The 19,732-nt window shown below is 42.5% G+C and overlaps 1 non-coding gene across 1 annotated transcript; it reads right to left on the bottom strand.

Moving 5' to 3' along the window:
* Positions 1-769: 769 nt before the first annotated feature.
* LOC114818076 lies at positions 770-907 on the bottom strand. Its single transcript, XR_003765897.1, has one exon. It is a non-coding gene; the product is annotated as a small nucleolar RNA SNORA7 (small nucleolar RNA).
* Positions 908-19,732: the final 18,825 nt, after the last annotated feature.

Here is a 19,732-nt window from a genome sequence, read left to right on the forward strand (position 1 = left end):
TCTTTCCACTAAGACAGGAATGTTTCCCCATCCCTTCTGCCCACACTGAGGTCTCAAATCCTAACATCCTTGCCCCAGCCTTAAATATGTTTCCTTCCCTCTCAGTTCCTAGTCAGGACTAGAGGGATGGAGAAGGATGGGACTACAAGACAGTAGGAAGTAAACTGCAAGCTCCTTTGAAGGCAGATATGTCTAACTACTCTATTTTACTCTCTGTGGCTTAATACATTATTCTACAAACCATAAACACTCAATCAATTCTATGGTTTATTGAGCACTGTAGCAGACCAAGTGTCAGATTCATTTTTCCCCGACCCAACTAAGCTTGTCCCTGGGAGTTGCACTGACACCAGGATTTCTTAAGGGCCAGGGGGAAACTGAGTCCTGGCCCTATACAGGGACATTCCCCAATAGCCTCACTCTCCCATCCCCAAGAATGGGGTCCCCAGCCCCCACTTTTACCTGCATGCTCCATTGGTGACATTTTCCCTCATAAACCCTTCCATCCTCTGCTAACAAGGCCCTCATTCAATTTGTATTCCCCATCTTGTTTTATGCAGATTAGTCATTTCCAACCTATAGTGACTCTACGGACACATCTCTCTCAGAACGCCCCACCTCCGTCTGCAATCGTTGTGGTAGGGGATCCAGAGGGTTTTCTTGGTAAAAATATGGACTAAGTTTACCATCGCCTCCTTCCACACCATAAACTTGAGTCTCAGCCCTCGACTCTCTCCTGTGCTGCTGTTGCCCACCACGGGTAGTTTTGACTTGTAGCAGACGGCCTTCCACTCTCTAGCCACTGCCCAAGCTAGGAATGGAATGGGCAGGCCTCGGCCTGACTCTCCCTCCCTTAGCCGAGACTGGTAGAGGACTGGAAACTCTCCAGGTGCGACCCTGAGAGGGCATCCTCCTCAATAGCTACCTGTTTTTTCAGGATTCCTGCTCAGTCTGTCCATTGTGTGAGAGATCTGTAGTGTTTTAACACAGCACCAACGGGCCATTTCCCAAGTTCTAGCTTCCACAACCCCACCCCTTCTACTGTGATGTGAGGGTCAGACTTGTGTAGGGAAGGATGATGCAAATACCTCCTGAAGGCCAGTCTGGAGCAATGGGACTGACAGAGCAGTGTACAGTTATAAGACCACTGCATCATTCTGGTAGGTGGCGGGTTTGCAATCATCTGCTGTTAGGCAAAGACTTTCTCACCTTGAGCAAAGCCATGGCAGAGATTAGGATTCTACAAGTCAAGACGCTAACAATGATAATGAAGACGGTATTTATTAAGCACTTACTATGTGTCAAGCACTGCCTAAGCAAGGGGGTAGATACAGGTTAATCAGGTTGGACAAAGTGCCTGTCCCACCTGAGGCTTGCAATCTTTATCCCCATTTTACAGATGACGGAACTGAGGCTCGGAGAAATTCAGTGATTTGACCAAGATCACACAGCAGACAAATAGAAGAACTGGGATTAGAACCCATGTCCTTCTGATTGCCAGACCTCTGCTCTATCATGCTGCTTTCATGATCAAAATCAGAAAGAGGCACTGTGGCCATTTGATGATGATGGTACTTTGTTAAACTCTAACTATGGGTTGGACGCTGTACCTACCACTGAGGTAGATATAAGCAAATGTAGTTGGACACAGTCTCTGTCCTTGTCTCACCATCTCAAGCCCCATTCTACAGATGAAGAAACTGAGTCACAGAGAAGTGAAGTGACTTGCCTAAGATCACAGAGCAGACAAGTGGTGGAGCCAGGATTAGAACCCATAACCTTCTGACTCCCAGGCCTGTGGTCTATCCACTACACCAGTCCAGAAGGGGATGTTGGTTACGCATTGATTGCTAGCATTTTTTGAGAAACAAAGTTCACACACACGCACACATTTATTTACTCTGTGTAGACTTGATCATTCAGATTAACCAGATTCTGTGGACCAGTGTTGGAAAAATTCTCCCCGCTTGGCTTCCCTGACACTGTCCTCTCCTGGTTTTCCTCCTATCTCTCTGACTGCTCGCTCTCAGTTTCTTTTGTAGACTCCTCTACTGCCTCCCACCCTCTAACTATAGGAGTCCCTCAAGGCCCTGTTCCAGGTCCCCTTTTGTTCTCCATCTATACCCCCTCCCTTGGACAACTCATTCACTCCCATGGTTTCAATTCTAATCTCCTACATGGATAACTCCCAGATCTACCCCTCCCACCCTGACCTCTCTCCTTCAGGGAAATCTCACATTTCCTCCTGTCTTTAGGACATCTGTATTTGCATCTCCTGTCTGCAGACATCTGAAACCTAAGGTGTCCACAACAGAACTCCTCTTCTTCCCAGACAAATTCTGTCCTCCCCTTGTCTTTCCCCTCACTATAGAAAACACGACTCTTCTCCCCTACAAGCTCATAACCTTGGTATTATTCTAAATCCATCTCTCAACCAATGTAATCAATCTCACCAAATTTTGTCATTTCTACCTTAAACAACATTGCAAAAACCCTCCCTTTCCTGATCCACGCATTTATCTTATCCCACCTTGACTACTGCATCAGCCTCTGTACTGACTTCCTTGCTTCTAGTCTCTTCTCTCTTCAGTCCTTACTCTACTACCAGGTCATTTTTCTAAAAAAAAAAAAAATTCAATCTCTCTCCACTTCCCAGTGATTGCCCATCCATCTCTGAATCAAACAGCTCTCCACCTCTTACCTCACTGTTTCCTACTCCTCCCCAGCCCATTCACTTCATTCACTCCTCCAAAAGCAACCTACCCATTGTACCATGATCTCATATATCTTGCTGCAGACCTCTTGTCCAAGCCCTCCATCTGGCCTGGAACTGCCTTGGCCTTCTTATATTATGGACCACCACTCACTCCACTTTCAATTATTAAAATCATTTTCCTCCAAGTAGCCTTCCCTGATTAAGCCCTTTTTTTCCTACTCCCTCTCCCTTCTGGTATCACCTATGCCCCTGTTTTTTTAAGGTACTTGCTAAGCACTTACTATGTATCAAATGCTGTTCTAAGCCCCGGGGTAAGTGCAGGTTAATTAGGACAGACACAGGAGGCTCGCATGAGTCTCATATCCCACAAAAGGCTCACAGATTAAATAGGATTGACGTATTTATTCCCCATTTTACAATTGAAGAAATTGAGGTACGGAGATGTTCAGTAATTTGCCCAAAGTTACACAAACAACTGGCAGAGCTGGGATTGAAACCCAGATCCTCTGACTTCCAGGCTCATGATTTTTCCATTAGGCCACGGTGTTTCTCACTTGGATCTGTACACTTGATATTCACCCCACCTTCAGCCCCACAGCACTTGTGTACAAATATGTGCAATTTATTTATAGTAATACCTTTCTTCCCTTCTAGACTGTATGCTTCTTGTGGACAGGAAATATGTCTACCAACTCTTTTATATTTTATTCTCCCAAGTTTTTATTCAGTTCTCTGCACAGCCTAAACATTCAATAAACACCACTGACTGATCCATGAATTGATTCTGTTCAAACTTCTTCCACATATGATCCAGAAAATGGGTATTTTGTTTACATTAGAGAAAAAAGGTCCATAATCTCACCAGGAAATCAGTTTATAATCCCTGCCTTGATGCGAAGTGGCCAAATTAGTCTGAACATACTCCATTCGTATATGTATAAAAAACTCTAATTTATATTGCTACGTGTGTCTGGTCATGGTTTCTCCATGGCACATACAGAAGAAAAGTAGACATGGTACATTGTGACACACCTAAAGAACCTGAATCTTTCCTGTCCCATAATACATATAAAATTGGAGGTGTAAGATATTTCATGTAAATAAATTCCAATGATAATAATCTGATCAGCTATCAGATTGGCCAGTAAGTAAAGTCTTCCTGAGTTTAGCATTAATATGATTAACACAACAGATAAGCTTTCCAGTGTTCCTCAATGCAACATGTTACCCTCACGCTGCAGGATCCTGGACTGGAGAGATCATTTTTTCTCATCTGTATATTGCTATGCTAAATCTTTTTTAAAGTGCTTGAGGTTTTATTGTCTATCATCTCTGCAGGTCCTCTGATTTACAACCTACATCTCTGAATAAAGATAAGGTATGCGTGGGTCTCCAAGGAAAGAAAGCTTTTGCTGAAAAATGCAGTATCCTGGGATATTGTATCTCAGAAATCAGTGAAATGAAACTAACAATTTGCTCACGAGAGAAGATGACCTAGAAGCATTGGATGGGTGAAAGAGGAGAGAGATACTACACAGATTATCTGATGTCGGGGATGGGGTATTCTCTATCTGTGACTGAGGACTGGTGGCAGAGGGAAGAAAAGACTGCAGATGACTATTGGTCTACATGCTCTTAGTAACACAAGCTTAAATTATGATTGGTTAATGGTATGTCAAGGGGAAGCAACATTTCAAAGATACGATGATGCAGGAAAGAAGAAACTCCTGAAAGTTACAGTGATGCGAGATTTCCCTTAATGCGGCATAACTGTGCACACTGGGGAGTCACAGGATGGATCTGGGTTAGCCCGGTGCACAGTACAACAGAAATGTGCTGTCTGTACTAAAGCAGAGATTTCAAGAAGATGGTGTCAAGATCAAAAAAGAAAAAAAAAAAAGTGTCATTCACTGTGGGTAACATATACACGTACAAAAACCTTCAAATGGGCCCACTGTGGAAGTAGTTGTTAGATCTGTTTCTGTTGGATCAGGTACGTTCTCACAAACATAGTCTTAATAATCAAATCCTTGAAACCTGAATGGCAATTATAGATTGATCATTTTTATTATTCAATGTTATTTGTGACTATAGATATCACTTCACCCTAGAATATGAACTCCCCATGTCCAGGAACAACCTTCAATCCAGTTTTTCTTGGATGAAAATGAAACAAATTTCATTTTCCCTTCTACAACACTCTTCTAAGTTGACAGAAAAACAACTCAGGTTGATACCTTCTCTTAGATATTTTTACATCAACCCTGTATCCACCTCTGCTCATCTCCTGTTGAAACCCAGGTCACCTCTCCCATTTCCCTGCCCCATCCATAATGACCCCAGTTTGAGGAGTTACTCTGTATCTTTCACAGTCTATCTTTAAGGGCAAATTGTCTCCGTCAGTCCACCCTGTAAGCCTTTGGTTCATTAACAGTCTCTGGTTAGTGTTTACAATTAAAATGCCCTTTTCATCCTCCCTCTTGGTAATAGAATTAATCTTCCTGTTGGTGCAGAGAGTCAGGGCAGTTCCTTCAGGCCAAGTTTTATGCGTTAGTTTTGAGAATCATCACACCCCACAACACTATGATAGATGACAAGATGGACAGTTCTACCTTCACATCACTAAAATCTGCCTTTTCCTCTCAATTGAAACTGTTACCGTGTTAATACAATCATTCATCCTATCCCACTTAGATTACTGCATCAGCCTCCATGCTGATCTCTCCTGTCTCTCCCCGCTCTAGCCCATACTTCACTCTGCTGCCCAAAACATTTTTTCTTTAAAACTGTTCAGGGCCTTTTTCCCCACTCCTCAGAAAACTCCAGTTGTTGCCCATCCACCTCCATTTCAAACAAAAACTCCTCACCATTGGCTTTAAATCACTCAATCAGCTTGTCCCCTCCTACTTCATCTTGCTACTCTCCTACTACAAACCAGCCCACACGTTTTACTCCTCTAATACTATCTTACTATGCCTCAATCTTGCCTAGCACGCCTCTGACCTCCATCCATGTCCTGCCTCTGTCGTGAAATGTTCTCCCTCCCCAAATCCAACAGACAATTTCTCTCCCCTTCTTCAAAGCTTTATTGAAGGCACATCTCCTCCCTTTCCTCTTCTTCCACTCCCTTCTCCATCACCCTGACTTGCTCTGTTTGCTTTTCCCCACTCCAAGACCCATAGCGCTCATGTCCACATCTGTAATTGCTTTATTCATATTAATGTCTAATTCCCCCACTGTGGACTGCAAGCTCTTCATGGGCAGGGAGTGTGTCTATTTACTGACACACTGTAGTCTGCAAACAATAAGCACTCAATAAATGACACTAAATAAATGAAGGGGAAGGATTTATATCATATGTAAATAAGTAGCTTTCTGTGGAATCTGATTTGCACCATACATGCATATTTAGCTTCCTCTAACCTGATTCCAGTGATAGTACCAAAGGAAATTGAATATTGCTTTGAAAGTTATCCTATAATTGCTATATTGCTGATATAGCCTAGGTAATGATGGCTAAATTTCCCAACCCCTTGTTATGGTTTCCATAGTATTTTTTTGCCCTTATTTTATACTAAGTACTGGGGCAGATTCAAGGTTATCAGATTGGCCCCATTCCTGTCTTACATAGGGCTTACAATCCATAACCTGAACTGTTCTAAATAAACTGAACAACTTTCTATCTGTAGCCCCCATTCAGTTCATACCAACCAGGACCTTCCTGGATAAGGGGAGCCTTGGTTACACATAGTAGAAGTCAAACCCACCTCCAATCATCAAGGTTAATGTGATAAGTTCTTTACTTAGTTTAACCAACATGCAAAGGAGTGACACATTCACACACTCTCACTCATTCCACTCCACCAAAGGTCCAATACCAGTCTGCTGTCAAAGGAGCCAGTTCTGCCAATGTTTCTTCTTTTTGTCTCCAAGTACTGCTGTCTTCTGCTCTCAGCATGCTTCCTTCCTGCTTCCCAACCTACCACTTCCAGATGCCCCACATCAATACAAAGTGACCGCCTTTTATCTGCCTTAGACATGGCAGCTGTGGCCCTACATGACAGCTATTGATTGGTCCAGGCCCACTACCGGGTAGAACAGGGAGAGAAAACCCCGCCTCCCTCCATGATCCACCCCCCCCAAACCCATAGTCACCTGCCTCAAGTGGAGCCCATCAGTGCCTTCACAAGATCTCTTCCTTGTTGTTGCTCACGAGATCACAAACAGTCTCTAAAAAGGCAGCTTGCTGTGGCTCATCTCACCTTCCTTTCACTGAAGCCACTTGAAATGTGAGGACTTTTTTCCAGGCTGTAACATGCTCAGTGTTTGTTTCATTTATGGACCATTGTATTCTGGGATGGGTAATTTGACCAGGAACTATATTTTGACAACTTTTAACCATGAAGACAGCAGGCAATCCTAAGCAGCCCCCCTTCCGGCCCCCCCATCCCCAAACAACCAATAAAAGGGGAAGGAAGTGGTCCTGTAGGCTGAGGCAAAACCATCTAGGCCATCAACTGAGACACCTACTGCTATCACGGCCAAAGGACCTAAGGATAACCAGCTGCTGGTGGCCGGGCTCCTTGAACTTCTCCAACGTGGGGTCATTTTCACAAAAAACTTTGGGAAAACTGTTTGGATAGATTGGTGTTCTGTGTCTGTGCATGTGTGTAAGCACATGTATGTGTTTAGCCCACTTTCTGCATTATACTAAGCATGGAATAAAGTTTTCGGCTGTATACGGTGGTGGTTGGGTTTCACTATTGGAACTGGGCACCTGAATTTAAAGGGGAGACAATCCTCAGGGAAGGGTGCATAAGTTGAGGGCCTGAATTTAAAGGGGGTGGCAATTCACCAGTGATAGGCTCGTGACAAGTGGTCAGACAGAGGGATTTCGGGGATAGTGCAGTGACTAACGATGATAGATAAAGTGGATGTTCAAGATGGTGAGTGGGTGAAGTAAGGTGGAGGACTAACATACCATAAAAAACAGCATAATCATATTATATGCATATATATTTATATATACAATTTTATTGATCATTTTAATACTCATATTAGAGTTAACTACCTTTTGGATAAATTGGGAACTCATAAAGAATCCCTTTCCAGGACAGGAATCTAGAAGACTCCTGTCTCTATTCTGGACCTGGTCTCGGGAATTCTCGATTCTGTCCTGTTCATTCCTGAGATTTCCTTTTTGCCATCTTCTTGAAACAGTGATTCGCCTTCATTTTTCAGATATTGTTCCCTTCCCGATGATTCCAGTCTAAGTCACTTTTTCACAGAATCTCCACCAATTGTTAGTGTTTAAGTGAACTTTGTGTAGTTTCCTTTACTAAGCTTTTGGGAGAGTACAATAGAGTTAGTAGACATGATCCCTGACCTCAAGGATCTTACAGTCTAGTTGGGGAGACAGAGGCCAAAATAATTGTAAGATAAGAGGAAAGAGGAAAAAGGGGACATACACTTGAGTTAGAGGTTAATACTGAGGATCGTAAGATAGGTAGAGAAGTACTCAGGATGCTTGTGAGTTCACTAGTGCTCAGTGAGTAGAGGTGCTGAGGTTGCAATTGGGAGCATTTAACCCTGGGGAGAGAAGAATTTAGTCGAAGACGATGATACCTGTTAAGACACTACTTCCATGAGTGTGGTAGTTATTGGGAGATAATATATGGTATACTTTAGCACAGCGCGTATTTGAATGAGCCATGCTCAAAAACCAATGGTTAAAAGGGCCGAAGTCAGTCAGTAAGACAGAGGTATGGATTGTATCTGAAATTGACTGTGAGGTACATGTGGGATGGAGATTGTGTCCTATCTGACAAATTTGAATCTACCTAAATCCTTACAACACTTGACACTTAATAGGCTTTTAACAAATCCCACAATACCATAAAAGTAGTACTGAGGTGTCTCCCTGGTCTCCCTGTGTCAAGTTTCATTGTGAGACGACTAGAGAAGATGTGTGAGGTCTTTGGACACATGATGGAATAATTCTCAGACCTGAATAGTAATAACCATCAGTGTGACATTCTCATCCCTGCCTCATGAAAGGGCTTTTTCATTTTTCCCAACTCAGTGACTCAGAATGCCCAAAAACATGAGGTGACATCGAAGTGGAAATTTAAGAGCCACAAAAGTTGCCAAAGTGTTAGGTGTAAAACGGTAATGATAATGGCATTTGTTAAGCACTTACTATGTGCCAGGCACTGTTATATGCGCTGTGGTAGATAAAAGATAATGGTGTCAGACATAGTCCCTGTCCCACATAGGGCTCAGAGTCTTAATCCTCATTTTTCAGATGAGGGAACTAAGGCACAGAGAAGTGAAGTGACTTGCTCAAGGTCACACAGAGGACAAGAGGTGGAGCCGACATTAGAACCCAGGTCCTTCTGACACCCAGGCCTGTGTTCTATCCGCTAGGCCAGGCTGCTTCTCTTCAGTTTCTAGCCTTCCTTGATGCTCAGTAGAATGACATTTCAGTTCATAATAATAATAATTTGTTATTTTTATTGATTTAAATGCTTATTATGTACTTGTATCTACACCCTTTAAGCACTTGATATTCACCCACCCCTATCTACACAGTACTAACGTACATATTCATAATGTAGTTATTTATATTGATGTCTGTCTCCCCCCTCATTGTGGGCGGTGAATGTGTCCATTATATTGTTGTGTTGTACTCTCCCAAGCAAACAGTACAGTTCTCTGCACACAGTAAGTGCTCAGTAAATGCAACTGATTGATTGATTGATTATTAGGGCCCAGCAGATGTTGGCTAGGGATTACTGGAAAAGGAGAGGGGTGCAGAGATGGAGAAAATTTGAATTCCCATCTGAATTTCCTCCCACCCAATACGAAAATCAGTAGGGGTCAGGGAAAGGAGAATGAGATGGCAAATAAATTGGAAAAGGGAACTTGAGTAATCACTTGCATAATGCTATCCACTCCTCAGGTATTATTTGAAAGCTGAGAATTTCAAAGGAGAAGGAACAAAGACATTTACTCAATAAGTGCTATTTACTGTCTTAAGCCCTTGAGGGAGTACAGTAGAGTTGATAAGCACTGTCCCTGCCTTTAAAGATTCTTCTAATCTAGCGAATTATTCCATGCTGCTTGCTCACTTACCCTAACAATAATAATAATAATGGTATTCATTAAGTGCTTACTATGTGCCAAGCACTGTTCTAAGCACTGGGCTAGATAGAAGGTAATTGGCTTGTCCCACCTGGGGCTCACAGTCTGAATCTCCATTTTACAGATGAGGTAACTGAGACCCAGAGAAGTTAAGCGGCTTGCCCAAGGTCACACAGCAGACAAGAGGAGAAGGTAGGATTAGAACCCACGTTCTCTGACTCTTAAGCTCCTGCTCTTTCTCCTAAGCCAGCACTCTACTAAACACCTGGGAGAGTGCAATGCAACTGAAATAGCAGACACATTTCTAGACTGTGAGCCCGTTGTTGAGTAGGGATTTTCCCTATCTGTTGTCGAATTGTCCTTTCCAAGTGCTTAGTCCAGTGCTCTGCATACGGTAAGAGCTCAATAAATATGATTGAATGAAGGAATTCCTTTCACTTAATGAGTTTACAGTCTAGCGATGAACTTAAAGTCTAGAGATGCAGATGTGGATGGGCAGATATTGGAGGGTTTGAGGAGCTGGGAGTCTGATGAAGACACCAAGCCTATATATAAAACCTGGAAATACGTTCTAGTGCTATTTGCTATCTTATCTTAGGTTCCAATCATCCCACGACACAAGCACCTTAGAGATGCAATGCCTAGTTCCTTGATACTATATTCTATGTAAAACTCACAGCCACTCTAACACTTTGCTCAGCTGTACAGGCAAGTAAATCTCTCCCTACTTGGGCTGAAATTAAGGAAGGAAGGAGGGATGGATCTTGGAGGGAGCTTCTCCCCAAGTCTGTCAGATTTTCACTGTTCAGAAGAGACTTCTGAGCAGATATGGGCAGAGTTAATGAACTGGAAGACAACTTAATTTGAAAATGGAGGGAGAAGACATCACTGAGAAAACTGTATGTCATGCAGAGGTCTAGTTGTCCAACAGAGATTGCACAATTAGGCAAGAGTGCATTTTCCTGCCCTATCTCATATGCTTCCAAATTGCCCGGAACCGTGTGTTTTTTTCCCTCCATCTTGTAATCATTTTATTAAAGCTTCATTTCTGACTGCTCCTCGTCAGCCTGCTTGGTGTTCAGCTTCTGTCTCCCAACTATTCACTCTTAAGCCACATTAATGGAAAGATTGCTTCATTATGACAGTAAAGTGCATCTTCTGTCCACCTTGTATAGTCAGAACATCAACAATTAAACACTTGTTTGCAGGCAGATCGTTTTGGACAGGATGGTGTACTATTTTTCTGCCTTCAGTCTCCCATTCAGAGAAATAGAAAATGAACCCAGCTTTGTAAAATATATATCAGAGAATAGCTCCTTCACAATCCCCTGCAACTGCTTCCTCTTTCCTTCCTTGCAAACAGGTTACGTCGGACAATTTACACCGATTTTTGGCATATAAAATATCCACGGCCATCACATTTTCCATAGAAAGATTTCTCTCTCTGGAGAGGCACACATTCATTATTTTTCTGGGATGGAAGTTGGAGCCCAGAGAACCTGAAAAAAATGGATAGCAGATGCTTAAATGAGGAAAATTACAATAGACATTCAACAAAAATATAACTAATTTTGTTTCTGGATTTGACCAAAGGTCTGGATATTCCAAGATTCAGTCTCTGACCATGACAACAGGATGCTTGCAGAGACATGTTCTCTGTGACATCCATTTTAACAGTAATGGGTTTATCATCCTTTTTTAGGGTACGTTTTAGGCACTTACTAATATGTCTGTCACTGTACTAAGAGCTAAGATAAATATCAGTTAAGTTGGAAACTGTCCATATCATTCATTTATTCGTTCACTCATATTTATTGAGCTTTTACCATGTGCTGTGTACTGAACGCTTGGGAGAGCACAATATAGCAATGAGAAAGCGGACACAGTCCCTGCCCAAAACAAGCTTACAGTCTCGAGGGCAGAGTCTTAATCCCTATTTTACAGATGAGGTGAATGAGGCACAGAGAAGTGACTTGCTCAAGGTAACGACAGCAGGTAAGTGGTGGAGCTGAGATTAGAATCAAGGTCCTGCTGAATCCCAGGCTCAAGGTGGATGAACCAACTTGTCACACAACCATAAATGCAACAGGAAAGCTTCAGAGTGCAGAACAAATATTGGGAGATTCCATTAAGATGTGAAGGATGCGGATTGTGAATGATGCTTCAATTAAACAAAATATATCGTTGACTTGTGAGAAATTAAATAGTGTAGAATGATGTGTGTTCAACTACAAACCTTCCTACAAACCTTCTATGATGTTTATACTAAGTCTATTTCCAGGAAATTAATGATCTGGCTAATTTGTGCAGGATGTGCAATCTTTTTCATCCTGCAGAAAAAAATGAGTAGATGTTTGTCTCAACATGCCAGTGAATTTGTTTGATTCACATCTAGACATGGTGTAAGCAAAGAAAACTTGAACCTGTTCAGATCCCAACAGAGAAAAGAACCTTATTTCCTAGTTAAGGCTATGGGATTTGTTTTAATAATTCTAACATCTGTACATTTCATGGAGAAAGAAAAATACCAAGTGAGACTTGAGGGAAGAGGGATGTATCCAGACACCAGAATATTCCATCTGTTTGCCCAATTTCAAGGGAACTTTGATTGGAAACTTGACGGTCAAGGGTTGTGTCTCTCCCTTGAATTACATGTTCCCAAATGTCTCATCTTAGTGCTCGACATACAGTGTTTGCTGTTCTTCCTCTGATTTTCCTGGCTCTGTAGAAAGCACTACCATCCTTCAAGTCCCACAAGCCCATAACTGTGATGTTACCTCAACTCATCTTTCTCTTTCAACCCACGTATTCAATCTGTCACTAAATCCTGTTGGTTCAACCTTCACAACATCGCTAAAATCCGAGCTTTCCTTTCCATCCAAATTATTACCATGTTAATCCAAGCATTTATCCTGTACCACTCTGATTACTGTATCGGCCTCTTTGCTGACCTCCCTGCCTCCCGTCCCTCCCCACTCCAGTTCATACTTCACTTTGCTGTCCAGGTCGTTCCTCTACAAAACCATTCAAGTCTATTTTTTTCCTCACTCCTTAAGAACCTCCAGTGTCTTTCCATTCACCTTTGCATCAAACAGAAACTCTAACCATCAGCCTTAAAGCACTGAGTCACCTTGTCCCTTCCTACCTTACCTCATGTTCACCAAAACGCAACCCACTCACTTCATCCCTCTGATGCTTAACCTACTTAAAGTACCTGGATCTCATGGATCGCCCCTCCAATCTCTCACTCATGTCCCGTCACTGGCCTGGAATGCCCTCCCCCCCCAATATGCAACAATTACTCTCCCACTTTCGTAGCCTTATTGAAGGTACATTGCCTCCAAAATTCATTCATTCATTCATTCAGTAGTATTTCTTGAGCACTTACTATGTGCAGAGCACTGTACTAAGCGCTTGGGATGAACAAGTTGGCAACAGATAGAGACAGTCCCTGCCGTTTGACGGGCTTACAGTCTAATCGGGGGAGATGGACAAACAAGAACAAAAGGCCTAAGGCCTTCCCTGACTAAGCCTTCATCTGCTCTTCCCCTCCCTTCTGTATCACCCTTTTCCTTGGATTTTCTGTTTTTCACCCCTCTCTCAACCCTCAGCTTTTATGTACATATTCGTAATTTATTTATTTATTCTTGTTAATGTCTTCCTTCCCCTCTAGACTGAAGCTCACTGTGGGCTGGGAACCTGTCTGCCCGCTCTGTACTCTCCCAAGTGCCTTAGTACAGTGCTCTGTACATAGTAAGTGCTCAATAAATACACTTCATTGATAAAATACTGATGATGATGCAGTTGAAAATCTGTTCAGTCATTACATGCAGTGTGATAATCTGGAATGGGAGTCCTAAACCCTGATTTGGGAGAAAATGCTTTTCTCATGAGGATATTTAAGAGGTAAGAGACATACTGGTGAATGGAGAACTCTGAGCCATAAAGCCAAACCCATGTCTTGAGAGAGATGTTGTAGTACCAGCCGATCCAACATTTCCTCTCATCCTGATTGCACAGACTTGCTGCCATTCGATGGACAGACTCCTGCCCAGAGGAAGGCACGACAGTTAGAAACTGAAATTCAACCAGGGTTGGGGGGGAGTGACCTAATTGCCCTGTGTCTGCTCTCTTGTGTACCCCGATATCAGCAACCCAACAGGATGTCGACAGCCAAGCTCCTGTCCTTCTGCAGTCTCTGTGGCAGATACACCAAGAACGTTTTGCTGAGACTTAACAAGTAGTCACTCACACACAAATGCACAAACACAAACACACACACACAGACACCTCATTAGTGTTGCAAAAGGAGTGAATTCTAGTAACAGTAAACTCTGTTACTCTTCCTTCCTCAGGCTTGATTCTGTGGCAGAGAGGTGGGCCCTGAGCTCCTTCCACAACGGATCAGAGCCGACGTTGATTCCTGCCCCCCCGCAGCTTCCCATGTGATGTCAGTCACCCTTCCCCAGATGCCCCAGAGCCCCAGACGGAGCCTCTGTTGCTGTGGGATATCCATCCCTGGGCAGCCATGGTGACCGGTCTCACTCCTTCTCTCCTCCCCAGCTCTAACCCAGGTCTGAGCTCTGTTCCAAAACACACAGGAGCTCGGAGCTGGCTCGTCAGCTCTGAGGAGTCAAGAGGGAGATCTGGGCCTCTCTGTCACCTCTGTCACCTGGGGTGAACCCCCAGTGCAGAGAGGGAACTCCAAGCTGCTTCCACCAGGGAGCCAACACCACACCTCCCCTCCCATGCCCCTGCCCCCTCTCACTTAGGGCACACCCCGACAGGCTGAACAACTGATGCTATGGAGCACTTTCATGATGCACCAGTATCTCTGGGACCTCATAATTCTTCCCCACCTCCCTGCTAGGCCTGGGCTCAGCTCCACTGACAGGCCAGCCCCAGCAGTCCACAACCACTGTCCTCTTCCCACATATACCGCAATGCCAAAGTACCATGGTGCATTCTGGAGCACAGCCTATGGCCTCTCCTGGAGCTGCTGCCAATTTAGCACACCTCCAACCTTTGTTCCATTGCAGAGTCCCTAGAGTCCCAAATATACCTTGGTATTTTGGGTGTCCCTCCCCACCCTCCTACCTCTGGGACACATGACTCCAAGATGGCAGATCGGGCCACAAGGTAGAGATAAATGGTAATATTGGAGGAGAAGCTAAGAGTGGTGAACAGTAATGAGTGGAGACCAAGGGATTTCCTGCTCAACCGCCAATGAAAAGCCACAGAATCTCACTGACAATACGGCGATAAATGATGGTTTGCACTGGTGGGATCATCTTCGGGAAGACCGAGGGGAGCTGACTCTGTGAGAAGCAGCATGGCTCAGTGGAAAGAGCATGTGCTTTGGAATCAGAGGTCATGGGTTCGAATCCCAGCTCTGCCATTTGTCAGCTGTGTGACTGTGGGCAAGTCACTTAGCTTCTGTGTACCTCAGTTACCTCATCTGTAAAATGGGGATTAAGACTGTGAGCCCCACATGGGACAACATGATTCCCCTGTGTCTACCCCAGTGCTTAGAACAGTGCTCTGCACATAGTAAGCACTTAACAAATACCAACATTATTAAAAATAGGGGTGGGCTTATGCAAATAACAAACGTGCTGCTAGAACCCTATGCTTGCAGTCAGCCTATGCTTAGTACTTGGATCCACAGCCATGTGCTGAGCCCTCCTGGAAAAGAGGAGAATTATATGTATCTGGCATGGAGCAAGCCATTGTCCCTATCTTCTCTATACTCTACCTCTCTGGGAGCAGTAGAATTTATGGGAAATCTCGTCTAGCTAGACACTGTCCTGATGCAAAATTTCCCATACTGATCATCCCCAGAAAGGTTTTAGATTCTGGAACAGATCTAGGGGATCCAGTCATACCCAACCTAGTCTAGGACTTCCTCCAGTGATTCCATGCAAGTTTCCTCTGAGCCAGACACACAGTTACAGGAAGACTTATATGTGTCAGTGCAAAATAATGGACCTTGCTAATAACATATATGCCACCCAGACACAAAGGTCATTGCATTTCCCCTGATATAACTAAATTGTCTTTACCATCTCCTCCTTGGTCTCCAATCTTAAAAGGTTTGAGCCCTGAGTGGCACAGTGGTATTTGCATTTGGGCCAAGTTTTCAAATTAGGAAAAATCTTGTAGCATTTCTCTCCAAGCTGATGCCAGGTATCTGGGCATGGGTGGCTTTGGGGTCCTAAAGAAGCCACAGAAAAAGTTTCAATAACCACTCTATCAATATACCATGTCAGTAAACTTTGCTTTCTTTTAGAAGAGAAAAACACATTTAATTAGCAAGAAAATCTCTAGGTTATTCGTATTGAATTGTCATTACCAGCTAAACCTAGGTCTGTATTAAACTAGAACAGTCTCTGGATCTTTTCATCTTCTGTTTGGCTCTGTTGCCTATTAATTAGAAATTATGAAAAAATTTCCCAAACAGCCATGTCAAGTTGAATTTACATTAATTGTCACAGTGAATTGCCTGTCGACATTTATAAAAATGTGTTGAAACTTTATACAAGTAAATTAAAGCCTACTGCACTGCAGAAATATGGAAATGTAGAAGCAACGGAATATAATGACAAATAACATCACTTGCAGAAGAGATGAAGCACAAATTGTTTGCTAAAGATTGTTGTCTCCAGTCCAAAACTAGAACTGGGTAGTAACAGGTCAATGTTTCAAATTTTAATCTTAATTCTGGATTATTTTTCTGGAGAAAACATCCCTCTCCACCTTCCCCCATATCCCACCAACACAGTAGATAATATTCTCCCCCAAAAATGATTTCAATAAGGAAAAATGGCAACAATTGAGTTAAAGTTTGGAAACCTCACCAGAATCCATTACATCACCATTCCCCATTTCATCTTGAGAAGCATCATGGCCTACTGGAAGGAGCATGGGCCTGGGAGTCAGAGGTACTGCATTCTAATCCTGGCCCTGCTACTTACCTGATGCATGACTGTGGACAAGTCACTTAACTCTTCTGTGTCTCAGTTCCCTCCTCTGCAAAATGAGGTCATTACCTGTTTTCCTTCCTACTTAGACTTTGAGCCCCATGTGGCACCTGATGATCTTGTATCTACCCCAGCTCTTAGAACAGTGCTTGGTACAGAGTAAGTGCTTAACAAATGCTATTATCATTATTATTATTACTATTATCATTACTATTATTGTTCCCTTCTAGACTGTAAACTCATTATGAGCGGGAATATGTCTGCTAATTCTGTTTTATTGTACTCTCCCAAATGCCTAGTACAATGCTCAGCACCTAGTAGTGGCTCAATAAATACTATGATTGATTGATTGAATGATTGGTAGATTATTACCCTAGTTTATACTCCAGGACAATGGAATACAGGAGATATTCTCCAGGTGACCCCACTTTGAGGATTGGGGAATCTTTGGGGACCAAATTGCCAAGTGGCCTAGGATACTAGGTAACCCCAGAACCCAGGTTACCTTGGTCACTTGACGTTTGGTGTCTCTCTGAGGAATTTGCTTTCTGCCCCATTTCCTGATTTGTAGTGAGAGTTTCCAGGCCATCCATGTCATCTTCCATACATTTTGATCTCTGCAACACTAAAGAACAAATGGTAAAGTTCAGTTTCTTTCGGTCATATTGAAGATGTCCAAGAGAATCATTTCTTCCAACAGCTAAAATCCAAGGAATTTCTTCTTGACAAAAAGACTTACATCTTGAGCTCATGATTCTGAGAGAAAACAACAGGACAAAGCAGAGAATTCTCAACATCAAAGCGATCAGTCTCCATTGAGAAGAGGGAACAGGAGAATCTGATGGTGACAAAGATTAGGAATTGAAACCAGCCTGTCTCCCCTTCCTATTTCCTGTCTCAGTGGCTGAATTTTGAAAGCCTGGATCCAGGCTGGGGTCTGCTTGATCTTAAATCTACCTCAGAGTTCAGCACAGGGTCTCAAATGTAGTACTTAATAAATACTCTAACAAACATTTGGAAAACTTCACAAGGGCTCGCCTCATAAATGAACATGTATAAAAGCCCTTATCCACTCATGCCTTCCTTAGTACAAAATTTTGCACACAGTAAGCCCTCAGTGTATACGACTGATTTATTTAAACCCTTGCTTTTTGGATCCACTCGGCCTGTTATATCAGGGTCAGCAGTTCTCAGTGGTCATTTCTGTGCTTTCATGCTACCTAAGCGCTTAAGTACTTCCAACCTCTGTAACACTTATGTTCATATATTTTTACTCATCTTTGAAAATAAGGATAAAACTGCTAATGCAAGAGCTAAAGGGATGGCACAGAGGAATAAATAACAGTCTTCCTAGCTTATTAGGCCCTTCCTGACATATGTACTCCATAGGCCAGAAATAAATGCATACTATTGGGGATTATAAAGTCTGAGCAGGAAATTAAAGGAACATAGCTTCAGTACACAGTGGGTGTTACCTGTCCTCTCGGGTTTATCCATACTGCTTCTCCTCGGATGTTGGGTGAAAGTTAAGAGTCTCTTCTCAGAACAAATAGCCTGATCTTCAATCATTTCTGGAGAAGGACAACATAAAAAGTACATGGGTCAGAGTTTAGCACATCCTTGCAGATGAACATTTAAAGATTAAAAGAATCGAGCAGGAATGCAGGGATGGAGAAAATCCAGCATTTACAATCTGTGTAGTTACTTTCTGTCCAATACTCAATTCTGTGCCAGGTTAAGTAATGAGAGAGAAGAGCAATAAGAAAATGAAGCCGGGAGAGTAACTTCCAAGAGTTTATCACTCTCTATTCCCTGCTATTATTCTACAGCCAGTTGAAATGGGGAGAACAAATTTTGGCATCGCTAGGATTAAATGAATGATTTTTCTAGGAAGAAGATTTTTCTCCCATTTAGAGATTCCATTTTAAGAACTTTGGAAAATGTATTTTTCTATTAAAATGTAAAATTTAGAAATAAATGCAGAAGAACTGCACAAAAGCCAGACTTTGCCTGGTTGAAAAAAATGTTGGACATACATCTCAGTAGAATATCATTAAGGGCTAGCCTTAGAAAATGGAGATGTGGAGAAGATAATCTTAATTGTATCTCATGGCATATTGTGCATGTTCCATAGTATAGAATATTTACGAGAAAATATCATATCTGTTCTGAAATTTTGCCTTTTTCTATTGTGTGTTACCTATCCTTATCTAATTTGAACTTTTCCAATTTTCCATGATTTAATTAGGAATTTGAAAACTACACATAAATAATATTTTCAAGAATCGTAGCTTTAGCATATCTATGCTTGTTGGGAAAAGCGGGGATTTGCCAAATTTGACGTCTCTTCATTTGTCTTTTATCATCTTATGGATTATTTTTTATCCCCATGAAACTATCCAGTAAATTTTTAAGTTAATGTCACGCTTTCTTCTCCCTAGTATTGGAAACCAATTAGTATCTACTGGGACCTATCTGCTTTCTATTAATATAGGTAAAGAATGTTAATAAACAGCCAGTCTGATTACTAGATAGATATCCTGGATGAAACAGAGGTAACATTTAAAGGAGAGTTCTTCAATCGAGCAAGCCATGACAGAGAGAAAGAAAAATACCTGCTTTGAGGAGGACGATTCCCTGGTCTTTGTCAGAGCAGACTGGGGAAGGTCTCGAGGAGACACCTGGGTTCTAGGACTGAAAGCAAAGTTAAATATCTCGGCTGATTCGGTGGACGGCTCCCAGAAAAACACAGAGTGGGGCACGGCTAATGACTTCAGCCAATTACCTAAAGACGAGTGAGACTAGTAAGAGGGGTAACAGGGTAACGAGTTCAACAATGTCACAAACACAACCACACAGGAAATTCACACACTAGTGTTATTATTGGCTTAAG

Source organism: Ornithorhynchus anatinus, chromosome 17, assembly GCF_004115215.2.
Source record: "Ornithorhynchus anatinus isolate Pmale09 chromosome 17, mOrnAna1.pri.v4, whole genome shotgun sequence".
Taxonomy (NCBI): domain Eukaryota; kingdom Metazoa; phylum Chordata; class Mammalia; order Monotremata; family Ornithorhynchidae; genus Ornithorhynchus; species Ornithorhynchus anatinus.